Source organism: Apodemus sylvaticus, chromosome 8 (assembly GCF_947179515.1).
Source record: "Apodemus sylvaticus chromosome 8, mApoSyl1.1, whole genome shotgun sequence".
NCBI lineage: Eukaryota > Metazoa > Chordata > Mammalia > Rodentia > Muridae > Apodemus > Apodemus sylvaticus.
The window spans coordinates 72,020,496-72,039,002 of record NC_067479.1 but is presented as its reverse complement, the minus strand read 5'-3'; positions in this window follow the sequence as shown (position 1 = coordinate 72,039,002).

The following is an 18,507-nucleotide window of genomic DNA, read 5'->3' as shown; positions in this document are numbered from 1 at the left end:
TGCCCTCACAGATAAGAATGAAAGAACTGATGACAGGCCTCTTACTTAGTAGCAAGAGGAGTTGCCGTGAGTTATATTTGGCCTTCTCCCTGAGGTAGTGGGAAGCAGGCAGCTGGGCTCTGATATTTGCAGAGATTTTTCTGCTTGTTGTGAAAGCAATTATTTGAACATCAGTAGAGACTAGTCAGCCTGCTTAAAGCATACGTATTTATCATCACCCACATCACACTATGGCCATACGTAGGCATCATCACCCACATCATACAATGAGGAAACAGAGAGGGGGTGGAAGGCATCCGTACACACAGTATTTCCAGGACCCTGAGCAGAGACCAAATATGGGTTGGAAGGAAGGAAGGGACCATGAGCCACAGTCAAAGCTCGGCAGGCAGCCATGCTCCAGAGGCAGAGGGAGAGAGGAAGAGGTAGGCCTGGAAACCGGGTCCTCTGTAACTTACCGCAGTGTGTGTGTATTCAACCACTCATCTTTGGCATCAGGCCTGGGTTGCCACAGACTGCTAAGCTCCAGGGATCCAGTGCAGGCAAAATAACCAAACCAAACTATGCCAAAACCAAAACTTATTTCTGTCGTCTTAGAGGTTATGGTTAGTCAAGTCCTGTGTAATAGAACTCTCTGTGTCAGTGTGAGGTGTCACACTTTTAATCCTAAAACTCAGGAAGCAAACGTAGGTGGATCTTTGAGTTTGAGGCCTGGTTTACACAGTGAGCCAAGTGCTACCACACCAAGGCTACATAGTGAGACCATGTTCCAAAATACCCAACCAACCAACCAGAAAGATACCGGGTCTTTCACTAACTCCCTACTGCAGGGGTTAAAGATGGATCCATGCTTTTATATGGGTGCTGGATATCAGAACTCAGGTTTTCACATTCGTATAGCAAGCGCTTTACCCACAGAATCTCCTCCCCAGCCTGCAACCCCCGACCCCTCCTTTTCTTTTTAATACCAGAGATCATAGGGCCTTGTTGGTATTAAGCAAATGGTGCCAATGAACCATGCCCTTAGCCCTTGATTTTCTTTCTTTTTTTTTTTTTTAAGATTTATTTATTATATATGTAAGTACACTGTAGTTGTCTTCAGACATCCCAGAAGAGGACATCAGATCTCATTACAGATGGTTGTAAGCCATCATGTGGTTGCTGGGGTTTGAACTCAGGATCTCTGGAAGAGCAGTCAGTGCTAACCGCTGAGCCCTCTCTCCAGCCCCTGATTTTCTTGATGAAGAAAGATATTCATTCTCTACATTGTCTCAAACAGTTGCCTTAGCCCCATGCTGAAATGTGGCTAATACAATTGAATTGAATTATTTTCTTTCTTTCTTTCTTTCTTTCTTTCTTTCTTTCTTTCTTTCTTTCTTTCTTTCTTTCTCTCTTTCTCTTTCTTTCTTTCTTTCTTTCTTTCTTTCTCTCTCTCTTTCTCTCTTGCTTCTCTCTCTCTCCCTTCTTCCTTTCTTCCTTTTTAAATTTGTTTTTTAAGACAGGGTTTCTCTGTATAGCTCTGGCTGTCCTGGAACTTAACACTGTAGGCCAGTCTGGCCTGGAACTCAGAGATTCACCTGTCTCTGTCTCCCTAGTTCTGGGATTGAAAGTGTACACCATCACCAAAGTGAATTGTTATTTTCTGAAAAATTTGAAGGCAGGCAGTGGTGGCACACACCTTTGGTTCTAGCACAGGCACATGGTAACCAGAGACAGATGGATCTTTGAGTTGGAGACAAGTCTGGTTTACACAGAGTGAGTTCCAGGACAAACAGCTACATAGAGACACCCTGTCTTGAAACAACCAAAAAAGAAGAGGAGGAGGAGGAGGAAGAGGGGGAGGAAGGAGAGAGAGGGAGAGATTAAATAGACACTGGGAGGTGTAGGCAAGAATTTAATAGAGCAGTGATGGCTGGTAGTGCACACCTTTAATCCTGGCTTGGGAGGCAGAGGCAGGTGGATTTCTGAGTTCGAGGCCAGCCTGGTCTACAGAGTGAGTTCTAGGACAGCCAGGGCTACACAGAGAAACCCTGTCTCAAAAAACCAAAAGACCAAAAAAACCAAAACCAAAAACAAAAACAAAAACAAAAAACAACACAAAAAACACAAAAACAAAACAAAACAAAAACAAATTGAGTATGTCAGATCTCTTGTGGGTCTTGAACTTGAGTGGGACAGGAGCCCATGGAGCCTGCAGAAGGAACGCCTCACTGTAACTGTCCTGACAGGAAAGAAGATATATTACTTCTTTCTTGATTACACTGGGGACGTGACTGAGCATGGTTGTTTGGCATAGTCAGAGTCCAGGCTTTGACCCGAAAACTCCAGTAGTGTTTCCTGGACTCAGGTTAAGCTAAAAGCACTTACTATAAATCTTATTATTGATATGTAACAATTTTCCCCCTTAAACTTCTGGTGTTTCTTTTATTCTTCCTACAATTGCCAAAGAAGAATAACATAGACATACCTTAAGAGTATACACATCATCCGGTTGCAGATCTGATCCTTCTATTTTAAATTTCTCCAAGGCACAGAGGAGAGACTGGGTTAGTGAGGGACAGGGATATAGGGAGTAGGGATGGTGATTAGAAAATCCTTCTCAGTGGAATACAGGCGGAACCTGTCAGTCAGAGCCACGTGGGCGGGGAGAAGGGCTAGCAGTCAGGCCAGACTTCCTGTAGACTTTCGGATGGGAAGAGGAACCATGACCAGATAATAAAGATGGTGAACTTCCAAGATGACTGGCTTCTCCTTCATCCTCCTCTCCTGAAACAAAACCCTTGCAACCTCAAAGGCCTGGTGGACTTTCTCTCCCACCAGTAAGGCTCCCTGCCTGTGGAGCAGCCTGATAAGATCAAGGCCAGACCTTGTATATTTAGTCCAAATTTGTGAACCTACCAGCCTCCCTGTTTTTATTCAAATTGATAATTGGGGGAAGAAGACCCCTCAAAGACCCTTAGGACCCCCAGGCCTCAGGGACAGACTGGCCTTTGGCTTTGCGGGTGGTCATTTTCTCTGTGCATGCTCTATGCGCTTCTTCACCTGATGCAAAGCCTTTCTTTTCCGGCTCTTTCCTTCCGCCCCTCTGCCTGCTTCGCTCGAGATTCCTCCTGCTGCTGCCCATTGAGCTCGAGTTTCCTCACCCTTTGATTCTTTAATTGGCAGAGAAAAGAACCCAATCAAGATGCCTAGATGATAACAGGTGTGCTCGGAGGGCGGGGAAGGGCACCTGCTTCTGAGGAATGACAAGGCGGGTGGGAGTGGATAGGATCCGGCTGCTCCAGCAAGGATTTGATAGATCAGCCATTTATAAAAGAGACGCCTGAGAATTTGTGGTTTCCACGGAGCTGTTGGAATGCGGTAGGGAGGGCAGTGTGAGAGGAGAAAGGGCCGTTTCTACTCTGTTGGGTTTGATGTGGGGATGCCCTGAGGCGCAAGAAACAGTTGCCTGGAGAGAGGTCAGAGCAGAAGAGGTCAGCGTGGGTGTCAGGCATGTACACATAGTAATTACACTACGGCAGGGAATGTGCCATCCCGGGAGAAGGGAGATGAGGGAACCCACAAACGAGCTTGGATAGAGTCGTGGTTAGGGCAGGGCTGGGAGTGCTGGATGGAGCAGCGTCCCAGGGGAAGCAGAGGGATGTGAACAATGGAAAGAGAGAGGGTGTCCGTGCTCCCAAAGCCATCATTCATGGCCGCCATCACAGCTGGGTGCCGTAGCTGGGGTGGCCAGGAGCTGGGCTCTGCTGGAGGCTGTGTGCTCAGAGGGGAGAGAGCCTGGTGTCCAGCCTGTCACAGCCCAGACGACACACTTGTTCCCGGTCTCTCCAGCTCGGCCTTGCACATTTGCACTCTAAGAAAACACATGAAGGCAGGAAATGCGGGAGGAAGTGAGCACGGTGTGCCAGAGGTTTCTGGGCATGGTGGGGAGTTGCTTCCTACCTTTCAAGAAAGGAACCAGAAAGGGGAACCTGGCCAGGTCTCAAGTGACAGGCCCTTAGACATTTGCATAGGCAGGCTCCTGGCACCTTGAGGAGAAGGCAAAGGTTCTTACAAGTTACGTCCAGGAAAGGAATTGGAAGTGGGGGAACGGCGTAGGCCCCTGCGGCCCAGCAGTCTGGGAGCCGTCTCAGGGCTCAGGATAAGAAGTGCCCGGTTGCTACCTTCTGTGACTGTGATCTGCCTCTGCGTCCAGCTTCGGACTGTTTCTCTCTAACCCTGGCCTCTATTGAGCAAGATGTCAAAGGAGGAGGTCTAGAGAGTTCCCCACAGCCCAAAGATACTCAGGTATCTGCAGGTTCCCCTCAGCCCAAAGATACTCAGAGAAGAAAGTCCTGCAGCCCATGGGTTGGAGGTGGGGCCTGGGTTGGAGGCAGGTTTCTGAATCACAGTGCTTGTGTAGAAATCAGTGGTATTATCAGTGTAGATTAGCCTCAGGCTGGTGAACTGGGTAGGATTGCATCAGATACACTGACTAGAGTCTGTGTCAGTTTTGTGCCAGGCCCCTAGTGGTGGCATTTTTTCCAGTGACGATGAATACTGGATTATGGGATGGCCAGTTTGTTGGGATGGATTTAATAGCTTGAATAGTTTCAAAGTCAAGCTCTTTGGTTCTCAGATGGTAGTTTGCATCAGAGCAACAGTGTGGGAGGCGGGGTAACACAGGGGTCCTGACTGGCTTATCGTTGGTAAGATAGCAGAGAACAAACTGTGTGTCCTTGATTGGTTCTAAGGGAGCTTTAGTGGCCAGCTCCTAGGCCCCAGGCTTGGTAGCAGTTATACGCAAGTATGTGGTCCGTTTTAAGAGGTATGGAGACAACCTGTAGTCAGGAGGGGAAACTTGGGATGGTGAGGAGAGCCAATGGCCTTGGAGACTGAACTAGAAGTCTCAGATGGCAGAAGATAAGTTTTGAAAATCTTGGCATAGTAGTTACACTTATCACCTGCCGTGTTTGTGTGTGTGTGTGTGTGTGTGTGTGCCAAGTGCCAGTGGTATCCCTGAAGCTGAAGTTATAAGTATCTGTGAGCTACCTGATGTGGGTGCTGGAAATTGAACTCTGGTCCTCTGCAAGAAGAGCCCACGTTCTAACTCCTGACCACCTTTTCAGATCAATCCTGTATCTCTCCAGTGAGAACACAGATTCAGTATGAAGGCCTCTGTTCATTGGAGTTGACCAAAGGTAGACAGGGTGGTATGTACTGTCCATAAGGTAATGAAGCAATAAAGCTAGGCAGTGGTGGCGCACACACCTTTACTCCTAGCACTTGGGAGGCAGAGGCAAGCAGATCTCTAAGTCTGAGGCCAGCCTGCACTATAGATCAAGTTCCAGGACAGCCAGGGTTACATAAACCCTGTCTCACCAGGTGGTGGTGGCGCACGCCTGTAATCCCAGCACTTGGGAGGCAGAGGCAGGTGAATTTTTGAGTTCGAGGCCAGCCTGGTCTACAGAGTGAGTTCCAGGACAGCCGGGATACACAGAGAAACCCTGTCTTGAAAAACCAAAAAAAAAAAAAAAAAAAAAAAAAAAAAAAAAGAAAGAAAGAAAGAAAAGAAAAGAAAAAGCAAGCAAGCAAGACAGAAAGAAAGAGGATATAGAAGACATTCAGGGGCCGGGCGCTGGTGGTGCACGCCTGTAATCCCAGTACTCTGGGAGGCAGAGGCAGACGGATTTCTGAGTTCGAGGCCAGCCTGGTCTACAGAGTGAGTTCCAGGACAGCCAGAGCTACACAGAGAAACCCTGTCTCGAAAAACCAAATCCAAAAAACCCAACCAACCAAAAGAAGACATTCAGGGACAAGCGTTTCCTGTCCTGAACTTTCCAAGATTCTGATCGCTGAGATGGACAGGGAGCAGATGACTCAGGAATATCTACATTTCACTCCTTCCATCAGAGCACTGCCTTTTTTTTTTTAACCTTGGATTCTTTCTAGCGTCCTGACATCCCAGTTCCTTCTGAGTCAGCCTGGTGAAATCTCTTGATGACCAATGGTATTATGCTGTGCACACAGCATACATCCTGGTTAGGGACAGAGAGGGAACAGCCCAGCCAGTGAATAGAGGGGTGCAGCCCAAGGGCTGGGCCTAAAAGCCAAGAAGACCCCACAGGGAAAGTCCCTGCGGCAGAGAATCCTATCTCACCTAGGAAGTGGTAGGCGCTGACTCAGGCTGCTGTCGTTGAGGAAGAGAAGCTGGGAAATGAGAGGAAAAGCTCAAAAGCCTCCTGGAGTCAGAACCTGAGCTTCGGCCATGTGAGCCAGACCTGAATTCTGGTGGACGAAACTGATGACTTTGCTTAAAATCGTGCTGAAGGGTTGGGAACATGGCCAAGATGCCTACTGCCGGGCAGCCTGGCAACACTGTTGAACAACCCTAGAATGGCACTGTTGAATTTAATTTAGGGCACATGCAATGTTAGTACCAGGAAGCAAGATTCGATATGAGCCAAGGAACGGGATGAGGCTGTGGGCACTGGGGAGAATGGGAGCTCTTTCACTGGGAGGTGTCTCAAAGGATAAGTGTTTGTTCTTTCCTGTCCCATCCATTCACTGTACAGTAGTAACTGAGGGCCTCGAGCTGGACCTATGGTACAGGGGATAGGGTCATGAGACAGCTATAATCCCTGCTTTATGAGCTTACGGCCTAAAGCAGGGCCATCCAATTGAACCTTATGGCTGACATAAATAATCCCTTAAGCAAAGGCACATGATACCGGGTGTGCTGAGTTGGGGGACTGCGCTGTCTAGGAATACAGTAGGCTTCTTCCAAGAAGAGAGCCCAGAGGTGGGCCGGCTGGGGCTTGTTTCATACCTTCTCTGTGCCTCTTGGTACCAGGTTCCATGGTGCTGTGACTACCTTCTAGTTCATCATGTGAGGGGCAGTGCCCTCCTTCCATTTCTGCTGTAAACTATGCAAAGAGAGTCATTTGCCTGTATTTCCCTTCCCCATCAAGGTTCCTTCACCGTAGCAGTTACTTGGTAAACATATAATTCAGCTAGACATTTATCAACTGAAATGATTGGTGACCAGCACAGTTTCATGACGTGGTCCAAGATAAGATTCCTTCTCTCACAGATCTACATTCTAGCCAGGGAACCAGACTTTTAGAAGGAAACAATATGACAGATGACTTCAGAGCAGCATAGGCACCCCGAGGAATCAAAGTCTGTACTGAAACATAGCTGCCTGGACTTTGTAACTCCGAAGAGCACTGGGGATCTCGGAAAGGAGTGGAAAGATAGCTCAGTGGTTAAAAACATGTGCTGTGGGGCTGGAGAGATGGCTCATTGGTTATGGGTACTGACTGCTTTCCCAGAGGTCCTGAGTTCAATTCCCAGCAACCACATGTAATGGGATCCTATGCCCTCTGCTAGTGTGTCTGAAGAGAGTGACAGTGTACTCATATACATAAAAATAAAATAAAATAAAAAATAAAGAACACTTGCTATTCTTCCAGAGGACCTGGGTTCAGTTCCCAGCACCCATGTTGGGTGGCTCACAACTTCCTGTAACTCTAGAGCCAGAAGATCCCATGCCCCTGGCCTCTATGAGCATCTGCACATTGGCAATATAGACTCATACAGACATTTACACATAAATAAATCTTTATTAAAAAGAAAGCTAAGTACTACTAAAGATGGTTTAAAAGACTATAGGGAAACATTTTATATAAGGGGCTGGAGAAATGTCTCAGTGGGTAAGAGCCCTGGCTGCTCTTCCAAAGGACCCAGGTTCAATTCTCAGTACCCATATGGTTCAAACCTTCTGAAACTCCAGTACTAGAGGATCTAACATCCTCTTCTGGTTTCCATGTCTACTGTATGCTTGTGATACATAGACATACATCCAGGCAAAACAACCATTTGTGTAAAAATAAAAGCAAATTTAATTATACCTGTATATATGTATGTGTGTTACAGATATACAAATATATTTGTATGTTTATAATTTGTGTATTCACATACATATATGTGAAATATATTTACATACTGGACTAGTTAGTCTCATGTCAACCTGACACACAAACTAGAGTTATCTTAAAGGAGAAAACTTCATTTGAGAAAATGCTTCCATAAGATCCAGGAGTAAGGCATTTTCTTTTCTAACCTCTCCCGATACCTCCCCGAGACAGGGTTTCTCTGGGTAGCCCTGGATGTCCTGGAACTTACTCTGTAGACCAAGCTGGCCTTGAACGCACAGAGACCCATCCTAGCTATAAAGTCTATAAAGCACAACAATGGCTGGCCTGACACGATGTCCACAATGGTGTAATAGTGGCACTTAAACCTTGGGTGTAACCAACAACTGTCGAACTGGACTCGAGCATGCTCCATAGGAGGAAATTCATTCCTGGTATTGAAAACCCGAACTGCCACTGATTGGAGGGTCATAGACTCCAGAAGAGAACCTGCTACTGCCATTTCCCTAAACAAATATAGTTTCTAACAATATTCTAAATACTTACCCCTATAACCACAGGCAAGTCGTACCTCCTACTTCTCACCAAAGCTTCTTTTTTCTAACAGAGTGTCCTATAGAGATCCTCAACTGGTCAAAATACAGAGGATAAGCGACTGCTATACATTTACAGTGCAGAGCCGCCTTCGCCTAAGGCTCAGGAGAAACCGTGGAGCCAGAGGAGCAGGATACCTGCTGCGAGATGGTGTCTTCTAGACATGTCACAGGGAAGCTGCACCCATGAAATCTCAGCAACATGGTCACCCACATGACATGCATAATGCCAGTGCCAACGGGAAATCTCACAAAGTCCCAGCCCTAGATGAAGAGCTACAGGGAATCATAGGCTTGAGGAAGGGAGAACTAATTGCCTTTAGGGATGAACCCCCCCCCCCATAGGTCATCTGACCCCAGGTGGATGTCCCTGAACACATGTACATAAGAGCCACATTAAAAGGGCTGAGCAGGTGTTTTAGATATTATATATAATATTATACATGTCATATTGTATATATGTCATATATAATATGTATCATATGAAATATTGTATATATGGTGTGTATGATATATATGATAATGATTAAAGAAGAGGTCATGAATTTGAGTTGGAGGGAATGGGAGGAAAGTGGAGGAGGAGAGAGAGGGTAGAAATGATGTAAATATAATACTCAAGTATGAGATTCTCAAAAGAAAAAAAAAGCCAGATGTGGTGGTGGACGGACGCCTTTAGTCCCAGCATGTAGGAGGCAGGGGCAGGCAGATCGGCGTGAGCTTGAGGCCAGCCTGGTGTACGGATCGAGTTCCAGGACAGCCAGGATGAATATTTGGTGAGCCATGGCGGCTAAAGCAAGACAGGTTGTGCTTCCTGAGCTGGTGAGGGATTAAGAGAGAAGCTGGGCATATCGGGGAGTGAAGACAAGAAGCATGGGCCGGGTGAGTCAGGCAGGGTGGGTACTCGAGTTCTCACAGGAACACGGAGAGAGAGCAAACAGGGAGTGGCGCGGAAAGCTGAGAACTCCCGGTAAGGAAGGAGAACGCTTGCTCGCTTGCTCGCAAGGCTGTGTCACTGTGTGCTGTGTCTCCCTTGTACGCTATGACTCAGGCTAGAGCTTTGGCCCAGAGATAGGGGAGACTGGAAGGACACCAAGAGACGCTCATGGCTCCTACAGCTGATAGCCCTACTGACTGGGAAATCCCCAGTCAACCCTCAATTCCCAATCTCCAGCTCCCTGAGCAGGCAAGAAGGACTGACAAGGTCTAGGAGGCAGGATGGCTCCTAGGAAAGGATCCTGCCTCAGGTTGCCAACCTACCATCATTGGTTCTCGCTGGACCTGTGGGGTTGAGGTTAGCCACTCTCTGAATAGCTCAGCACTATTTGGTTCTGTGCTTCAGGATATAGACTTCTGTGTGGGGAGGGTAGCAACAGGGGAAGTAGGAATGAGAGCCCCAAGACTCAGTGCTGGCTTGAGGTAGGGTTTCTCAGTGTCTCCTAGGAAATGGATAAGGACATCCACGTCTCTCATACTAGTCAAGACCCAAGCAGATGTCACAGGAAAAAAGTTCCCAGAAGGGGGGAAAAACAAGGTTAAAAAAAAAAAAAAAAACCAAAACCCAGAAGCTTCTAGAAGGCAGAGATGGACTTTACAGGATGAATTATGGTGGGCAGAAATGGGCCTGGGAGGTGGGCTGGGAGCCTGAGGGCCCTGGGAAATGAGTGGTACTGGAGACTTGTTCGAAAAATGGAGTGGGATTGTTGGGAACGAGTAAAAGAGATGGACTCTAAGTACCACCATTCCATGTTCAGTCTCCATTTAATCACAGGGCAGAGCCCCAAGCCCTCGAGAGCTGGGGACGGCCCTGCAGCTGAACAGTTTGCTTCTGTTGTAAACAGCTGTCTGAGTGCAGACATCTCAGGGACAACTCTATCTTGCTGGCAGGGTCAAAAAGTTCATGTTCCCAGGCCTAAGAATGAATATCTATTCCATTTCTCCAAATGTATTCTTAACCTGTCTGTTAACTGGAAAGGAATATAGAAACTGCTGTTATCTAAACCAAGGTGTATAGGTTATAAATATATATACCCAATTGCCTGCTATGCACTAATGAATCACGTGCAGCTGGCCCATTCCTTTGTCCCCTTGTCACTCTGAGCTCTGGACCTACTGTCTAGACGAATGAATTAAGGACCCTGAAGCCAAGTGCCTTGAATACGGTCCAGTCTCCAACAGGTACATCACTGCTTAACCCCAAATATCAAAATACAATTAAATAACACTGCAGCTCTCCCCAGCGACCCCCCTCACTTTGTGTTCCAATCCTTTAAAAGTGTTTTACAATCTCCCTTTGGGGATATGGTTCAGATCCTGAACTGGCCACCTCCCTGAGGGCTCAGAAAATAAACTTTCATTTTTTTAAAATTAGATATTTGATTTATTTACATTTCAAATGTTATCCCTTTCCTTGTTACCCCTCCGAAAACCCTCTATCCCCCCCTCCCTGCTTACCAACTCCTCCCACTTTTTGACCTGGCATTCCACTACACTGGGGCACTGAGCCTTCACATGACCAGTGGCCTCTCCTCTCACTGATGTCTGAAATGGCCATCCTCTGCTACATATGTAGCCGGAGCCATGGGTCCCTCCATGTGTATTCTTTGGTTGGTGGTTTAGTCCCTGGGAGCTCTGGGGGTACTGGTTGGTACATATTATTGTCCCTCCTATGGGGCTGAAAACCTCTTCAGCACCTTGGGTCCTTTCTCTAGCTCCTCCATTGGGGACCCTGTGCTCAGTCCATTGGTTGGCTGTGAACCATGGGGATTTTGATCCCCCTTCTAAGATGGACCGAAGTATCCACACTTTGGTCTTCCTTCTTCTTGAGCTTCATGTGGTCTGTGAATTGTACTTTGGGTATTCTGAGTTTTTGGGCTAATATCCACTTATCAGCGAGTACATACCATGTGTGTTCTTTTGTGATTGGGTTACCTCACTCAGGATGATATTTTCTTTCTTTTTTTTTAAATATTTATTTATTTATTTTTACATGTAAGTACACTGTAGCTGTCTTCAGACACCAGAATAGGGTGTCAGATCTCTTTACGGATGGTTGTGAGTCACCATGTGGATGCTGGGATTTGAACTCATGACCTTTGGAAGAGCAGTCGGTGCTCTTACCGGCTGAGCCATCTCTCCAGCCCAGGATGATATTTTCTAGTTCTATCCATTTGCCTTAAGAATTTCATGAATTCATTGTTTTTAATAGCTGAGTAGTACTCCATTGTGTAAATGTACCACATTTTCTGTGTCCATTCCTCCATTGAGGGACATCTGGGTTCTTTCCAGCTTCTGGCTATAAAGCATTCATTTTTAAGCTTCTGAGTCAGAAGTGAGTTTTCTCGACTTCCATCCCAAACCCAACAAGATCTAGGTAGTCACTGCAAGCTCCTAATAAACTCTGGCTGTTCCTTTGTGCTAAAGAGACAGTGAAGTTGAGTCGCCCATGTTCCTCAGGCCCAGGCCCTTTGAGGGAGGCACAGGCCATATCTGTTTCTGCTTTTGTGTTTCTTTTGGAACTACCTCTCCAACAAGAGGAACTCCAAGACCTCCTCACTTGACCCAGCATAGGACTCGCTGACAGAGGTTACATGAAGGTGCCCCATTTTTTCTCTCTGCCTCTTTCCCAACATTCCTTGCAGGTCCAGGGAAAGGGCTTCTCCTGATTCCCTGTTATCAAGTTAAATGCAGGTAGCCTCCAGTTAGTTCCTCTCCTGATACTCTAGGGCAGCCAGAACTGTAATTCCTTGGCTTAACTCTAAGCTGAGCCTGGAGCTGAACCCTGGCTAGGGAAACCCGCTCACCTCCCATACCTGGCCTCGGCTGAGTCCCCGGGTGCTGTGGGGTGAGGGCAGCAGACAACAGCAGCCCGCTGAGACGCAGACCTCTTGGCACAGGGAGCTCTGTGTGTCCTGTGTGTTTTCTGCTGCTGTGATATCATCATGACCAAAAGTGACTTGAGGAGGAAAGGGTTTGAGTTTACACTGACACACTGGAGTCCATCATTCCCAGGGAAGCCGAGGCAGGAGCCGAAGCAGAGATTATGGAGGAAGAAGGCTGCTTACTGCTTGGTTTTCATGCCTTGCTCAGCTTGTTTCTGGGACAAACCCAGCACCACCTGCCCAGGAGTGGCACCGCCCACAGTGGTCTGGGCCCTACAATGACTCAGATAAGGTTTCTTCTTTATAGCTGACCCTCTTTTCAGTTTGTGTCACATTGATAAAGCTAGCCAGCATACTGCTCAAATCCCTGCACTAGGAAACTTTAAAAAACTTTTAAAACTTTTAAAAGATTTATTTATTATTTTATCTAAGTGCACTGTAGCTGTCTTCAGACACACCAGAAGAGGGCATCAGGTCTCTTTACGGATGGTTGTGAGCCACCATGTGGGTGCTGGGATTTGAACTCAGGACCTTGGGAAGAGCAGTCGGTGTTCTTAACACAGAGCCATTTCTCTAGCACCTGTTGCTCTAGGAGTCTTAAGACTGGAGTCTAGCATACTGCCCGGCATCTGAGGGCTGCAGTCTTAGGGCGACCCCAGCTCTCCTTGAAGTGCTTTCTTGAGAAAGCTCAGTATTGCTTGAGGTTTGTTTTGTGTTCCAGCCTGGTACACAGGCCTCGATCTGTTCTTAGGCCATTCATTAAACAGAGCAGCAGCTGTGGACGTATCTCGTATCTCTTCCAAACAGGAGCCTGGCTCAAGGACCCGAGAGCCCTTCCTTTGAAATGGACTCAGAAGAAGGAAGAGGCCCCTTCAGGTATCTGTGGATTGGGTCCTGACCCAGACGTCCTCCACCTCCAAACACGGCTGGCCTGGCCACACCCCAATCCTGATCGCTGGTCCAGATGAGCTCCTGCTTGGCCCTTCCCATGTTCTCTCCACTTCAGCACCCACCTCCCGTTCACAAGTCCTAGAGCATGCCTGTAACTCCAGCCCTTGGAGGCAAAGGCAGAAGGATCTGGACTTTGAAGCCAGCCTGGACTAGTTCCAAGACAGACTGAGGTCTATAGTAATACCTTGTCTTAAAAACCCAAGGAAGCAACCTCCTGAAATGACAAGTCCCCTCCTGTAAGTGAGAAGCAGCTCTTCTCCTAACGGTCTGTGTGTGTTGAACAAGATCTGTTTCCTGTTTGCACTGCTTTAAAACCATTATCTGTAATCACCCACAATTTCTGACTTTTGATTTCTTTATTGTTCCTCTTTAGTAATGTTTGCTTACATAACCATAATCTGTTGTTACAATCAAAGGTCAAAACCAAACACAAAAATGAAAATAGAGGCCACTTTCAAAAAATAAAAAAACCAAACCGCTTAATGCCTGCCTGTGTTGAAATTTCTCTTCCTCCTCCATCTGTCTCTGTCTCTCTCTCCATCTCTCCTTCCTTTTCTCTTTCTTTTTTCCCATTTCTCTTGATTTTTAAGGCAGGGCCTTCTTTATGCATCCAGAATGGCACATGACCCAGAACTTCATGCATAACCTAAGCTGGCCTCCCTCACCCCCGTCCTGGGAGGACATATATGCTCCGTCATGTTCAACTTCAGTTGTTTACTTTGGATCCATCCTGGCTCCTCCTTAGACCCTGTTCATTCCTGGGGCAAATCTAAGCTCCTTTGCAGCTCAGTGGACTCTGTGGACATGATCTTCAGATAGAAGCACCCACACCATGTATTGGGGGTTTGAGGGGGGGTGCTTAGGTACGTCAGGCAGGAGCTCAGGGCAGACAGAGATGGACATTGGTACTCTTGGTTCCTGGAAGACAGGAACACAGGCAAAGGTCAACTTACCAGAGAAAGGTGTGGTGGAAATAAATGTCATAACCCCCTAGAAAGGTAAACCCGCTAGAACAGGGGAGGAGACTGGTGGAGATTCCTCCTGCTCCTTAGCATCTAAACCCTACCCAGGGTCTTGGCATGATTCTCCCCCTAAATCCCCAAGACAGGGTCTCTCCACATAGCCCTGGCTGTCCTGGAAATCACTACGTACTCGTTATGTAGACCAGGCTGCCCTTGAACTCAGAGAACCTCTTGCCTTTACCTTCTAAGTATTAAAGGCGCGCACAACCAAGTGTGGCTTATTTCTTCTTGATAGCTGAATGCGCTTTGAGAGCTGGACCTTTGTCTGTGATCTTGCCAGTGAGTGCTTGTCTCTCCTGGCCCAGGGCTGGGCTGGGCATGGACAAGGCTACCATGGACATGGGCTGACTGGGAGGTTGAGCTAGAGAAATATTCCAGTGGAGGCAGTGGTGGTGAAGTGCAGGTTAGGGGGAGCAGGGGGAGGGGATAAGCAGGGTCCCACAGAGGGGCTTCACAGAAGGCACCGGCCAACCTAGAGAGAAGGCCTAGGACTGGAGTTGACTGAAGAGCAGCTGTGGTAGCACTGGGTTTTCTTTATTATTATTATTTTGGTTTTTTCAAGGTAGAGTTTCTCTGTGAAACCCTGGTTGTCTTGGAACTCACTCTACTCTGCACACCAGGCTGGGCTTGAATTCACATAGATCAACCTGCCTCTGCCTCCCAAGCGCTGGGATTAAAGGTGTGCGCTGCCGACACCTAGAACTGGGCTTTCTGGGGCCATCTGGAGGCTTTCTTCTTTCAGGAACAGAAAAACAGAGAGCTGAAAGGACCAGGTATCCTGAGTGACACCTCAAAGGCTGCCACACCAACCCCAGCAGAATCTGTGTGACAAATTCTACAGACTGAGGCATTAGCATTCAAAAGAAGGACGCTTCTGCTTCTGGCTGTGGAACTCTCGGCCGGAGCAAACATATTGAGCCGCAGTTCTCTTTTTTTTTTTTTTTTTTTTGGCTTTTTGCATTTTTGTTTTTTTTGAGACAGTGTTTCTCTGTATAGCCCTGGCTGTCCTGGAACTCACTCTGTAGACCAGGCTGGCCTTGAATTCAGAAAGCCTCCTGCCTCTGTCTCCCAGAGTGCTGGGATTACAGGCGTGCACCACCACAGGCTGGCTTGAGCCGCAGTTCTCATAGCAACTTATCTGCTTTGTTTTCTTTTATTCCTTTTATTAGTTACAGGTTCCTGGTAGCCTGGGCCAAGATCTTAAGCAAGAATAATGGGTAAGAAACCATCCCTTGAGATGGGGTCACTAACACGACCTTATCTCTGGGGAAACTAATGCTTTTCTTTATAAATCATTTACAAAATTATATAATAGTATTATGATAGATTAAAAACTTTCCCAACAATAAAATTTCATATGGCTACACATGTGTCATCGCAGGTGGGTTTTGGTATATGATAAAGAAAGCCTTAAATAAAAGGAATCAAAATAGTTTAAATTTATGCATTGAAGATTTATAAAAAAAAATCAGGCATTAGATTTTAAACAATAATTGACCACAAAGATTTGTTAATCTGTTCTTGGAAATATGCCACTAGCCTTGGATGACTGCCCCACGGAATACATCCTTTCAGAGTTGCTATACTTGGGTGATTTATATTAATAATGATGCTACCTGTTCAGTTTGGGATTCACTGAATACATCCTTTCAGAGTTGCTATACTTGGGTGATTTATATTAATAATGATGTTACCTGTTCAGTTTGGGATTCACTGAATAGATCCTTTCAGAGTTGCTATACTTGGGTGATTTATATTAATAATAATGTTACCTGTTCAGTTTGGGATTCACTGAATACATCTTTTCGAAGTTGTAATGTTTGCTTGATTCTTGTGCTTTACTGTGCCAAATGATAATGATGGTATTTGTGATTGCTTCACTGAACACATTTTCTAAGAGTTGTAATATTTGCTTTTTTAATGCATAAAAACCTCTGCTTGAGAGCTGCAAAATACACTCAGATTCCAACTGCCTCTGTTTTTGTTTCTGTTTGTCACTGCCGAATCCTTACCCACCTAGCCTTCGAGGACCCTCATCCTAGGGACCCCCATACCCGACTGGGGTGGTCTGTGGCAAAAGGCGGTGTCAAGGTTTTTGAGTGTCCAGATGGGTAATTTCCAGGAAAAGAACGGAAAACATCAGTTTTGGGCTCAGCCTCCTGTCCGAGATGTGCTCACTGGGCTCCGGCTCCTTCGTGACTATCTGGATTCCATGTCTGAAGCCTCAGCCCCACCCATCCACATTACCTCATCACCTCCCTTGACTACCAGGGACCTCCAGCCTTCCTCATGGCCCCAAAGGGGCCTTTAGCAGTTGATGGAAACTGGGTGACAATGACATGTCCTCCAAATTGCACTCTTAGGCTCAAAGATGGGCCTCGTCTGTAAGGTGCTTGCTCTGCGAGTGTGAGGACCTGGGTTTGAACCCAGGTACAGAGCCAGGAGAGGCTGCACTCACGACTCTGCACGGTGCTAGGTAATGGAGACGGGAGATCTCTAGAGCTAGCCAGACAGTCTGCCTACTTGAATAAGCGAGTCCCAGATCCTAGCAGGAGACCCTGTCTCAAGGAACAAGCTGGATGGCCCTGAATAGCATCGGAGGTTTTCCTCCAGCCTGCACAAGCATACGCATAACATGTGTGCTCAAGCGCATGGCTGCATGCTGCCCCTTCAAATCTTCTTTAATTTTAAAGTTTTTTTCTCATACATTACACTCCGAATGGTTTTCCTTCCCTCCCTCTCCCCATTCCCCTTGCACCTGCCCTCTCCCCAAGATCTACCCTCACCTACATCCTCTAAGAAAAGAGTAGGCCTTCTAGGGAATAAACAAACAAGCTATAATAAGACCAGGCACATACCATCACCTCAAGGTTGGATAAGGCAGGCCAGGAGGAGGAAACGGGTCTCACAAGAAGGCTAAAGAGTCAGAGACAGCACCCCACTCCCACGCTGTTAGAAATTGTACAAGAACACCAGGCTACTCAGCCATAACATATGCAGGGATCCTAGCAGCTATATTCCTAGTAGCCAGAAACCAGAAACAACCCAGATGTCTTTCCACTGAAGAATAGATAAGGAAAATGTGGTCCATTTACACCATGGGGTATTACTCAGCTGTTAAAAACAATAACATCATGAAGTTTGTAGGCAAATGGATGGAACTAGAAAAAAAATCATCCTGAGTGAAGTAACCCAGACCCCAAAAGACAAATATGGTAGATACTTATAAGTGGATATTAGCTGTAAAGCAAAAGATAATCAAATCTTCTTTAAAAACAAATAAGAAAAAAATACAAATAAGCGTCGTGGTAGGGGAGGGGTGGCACATACCTTGATCTCAGCGCTTGGGAGAGGCAGGCAGATCTTTGAATTTGAGGCCAGCCTGGTCTACAGAGAGAATTCCAGGATAGCCTGGCCTACACAGAGAAAAACTATCAAAACAACAACAACATAAAACAAAAACCTTTGGAGTCTCAATCCCTTGTTTGGTTTGTAAAACCCCCAAAAACCGAGGGTGTCCCAGCACCCCACACCCCGGAAGGCGGCACCCAAATCACTCACGAGAAACTGTCTTGATGCAATAGCATGAGGATTTCTTTATTCCAGAATTCTGGGTTCCACAGCCGTACACCACGCAGGGGTAGAGGACTGAGGACCACGAGTGTCGAATTGTGACAGCTTTTATAAGTTTACGACAAAGCCCGCGAATCACAAGCCAATCATTTCTTAGCATGGAGAGCCCGAGAAATGCGAGCCAATCGATTTGTACCACTCCATAGTTTTTAGGCTAATCAGTTTAAATTATTGGAGCCTGTGCTCAGTGGACCAATTAGTTTCCTATTTTCTTAAATGTCTATAGCTGTGTGAACTCCTGCATAGGGGTAATGGTGTAAGCAGTTTACAGAAGCAAGATAAGCTTAGTCCATTTCCAGTTACCTTGTGGGGCCAGGATCACCTATTCAAGGCCTTTCTGCTAGGTCTAAACAAAGGGCGGGCTCTGGAATGTGACCTTTTACCTAGTTTCTAATAAAGCGAGATAGCATTTTAAACTCCTGATTTCTTGGGGTCATTAGAGTTAGGCTGTATTATTTTCTGTCCTTTCAGGTTCAGCCATGACGAGTGTTCCTTGTCATTTTTAAGCTTATTT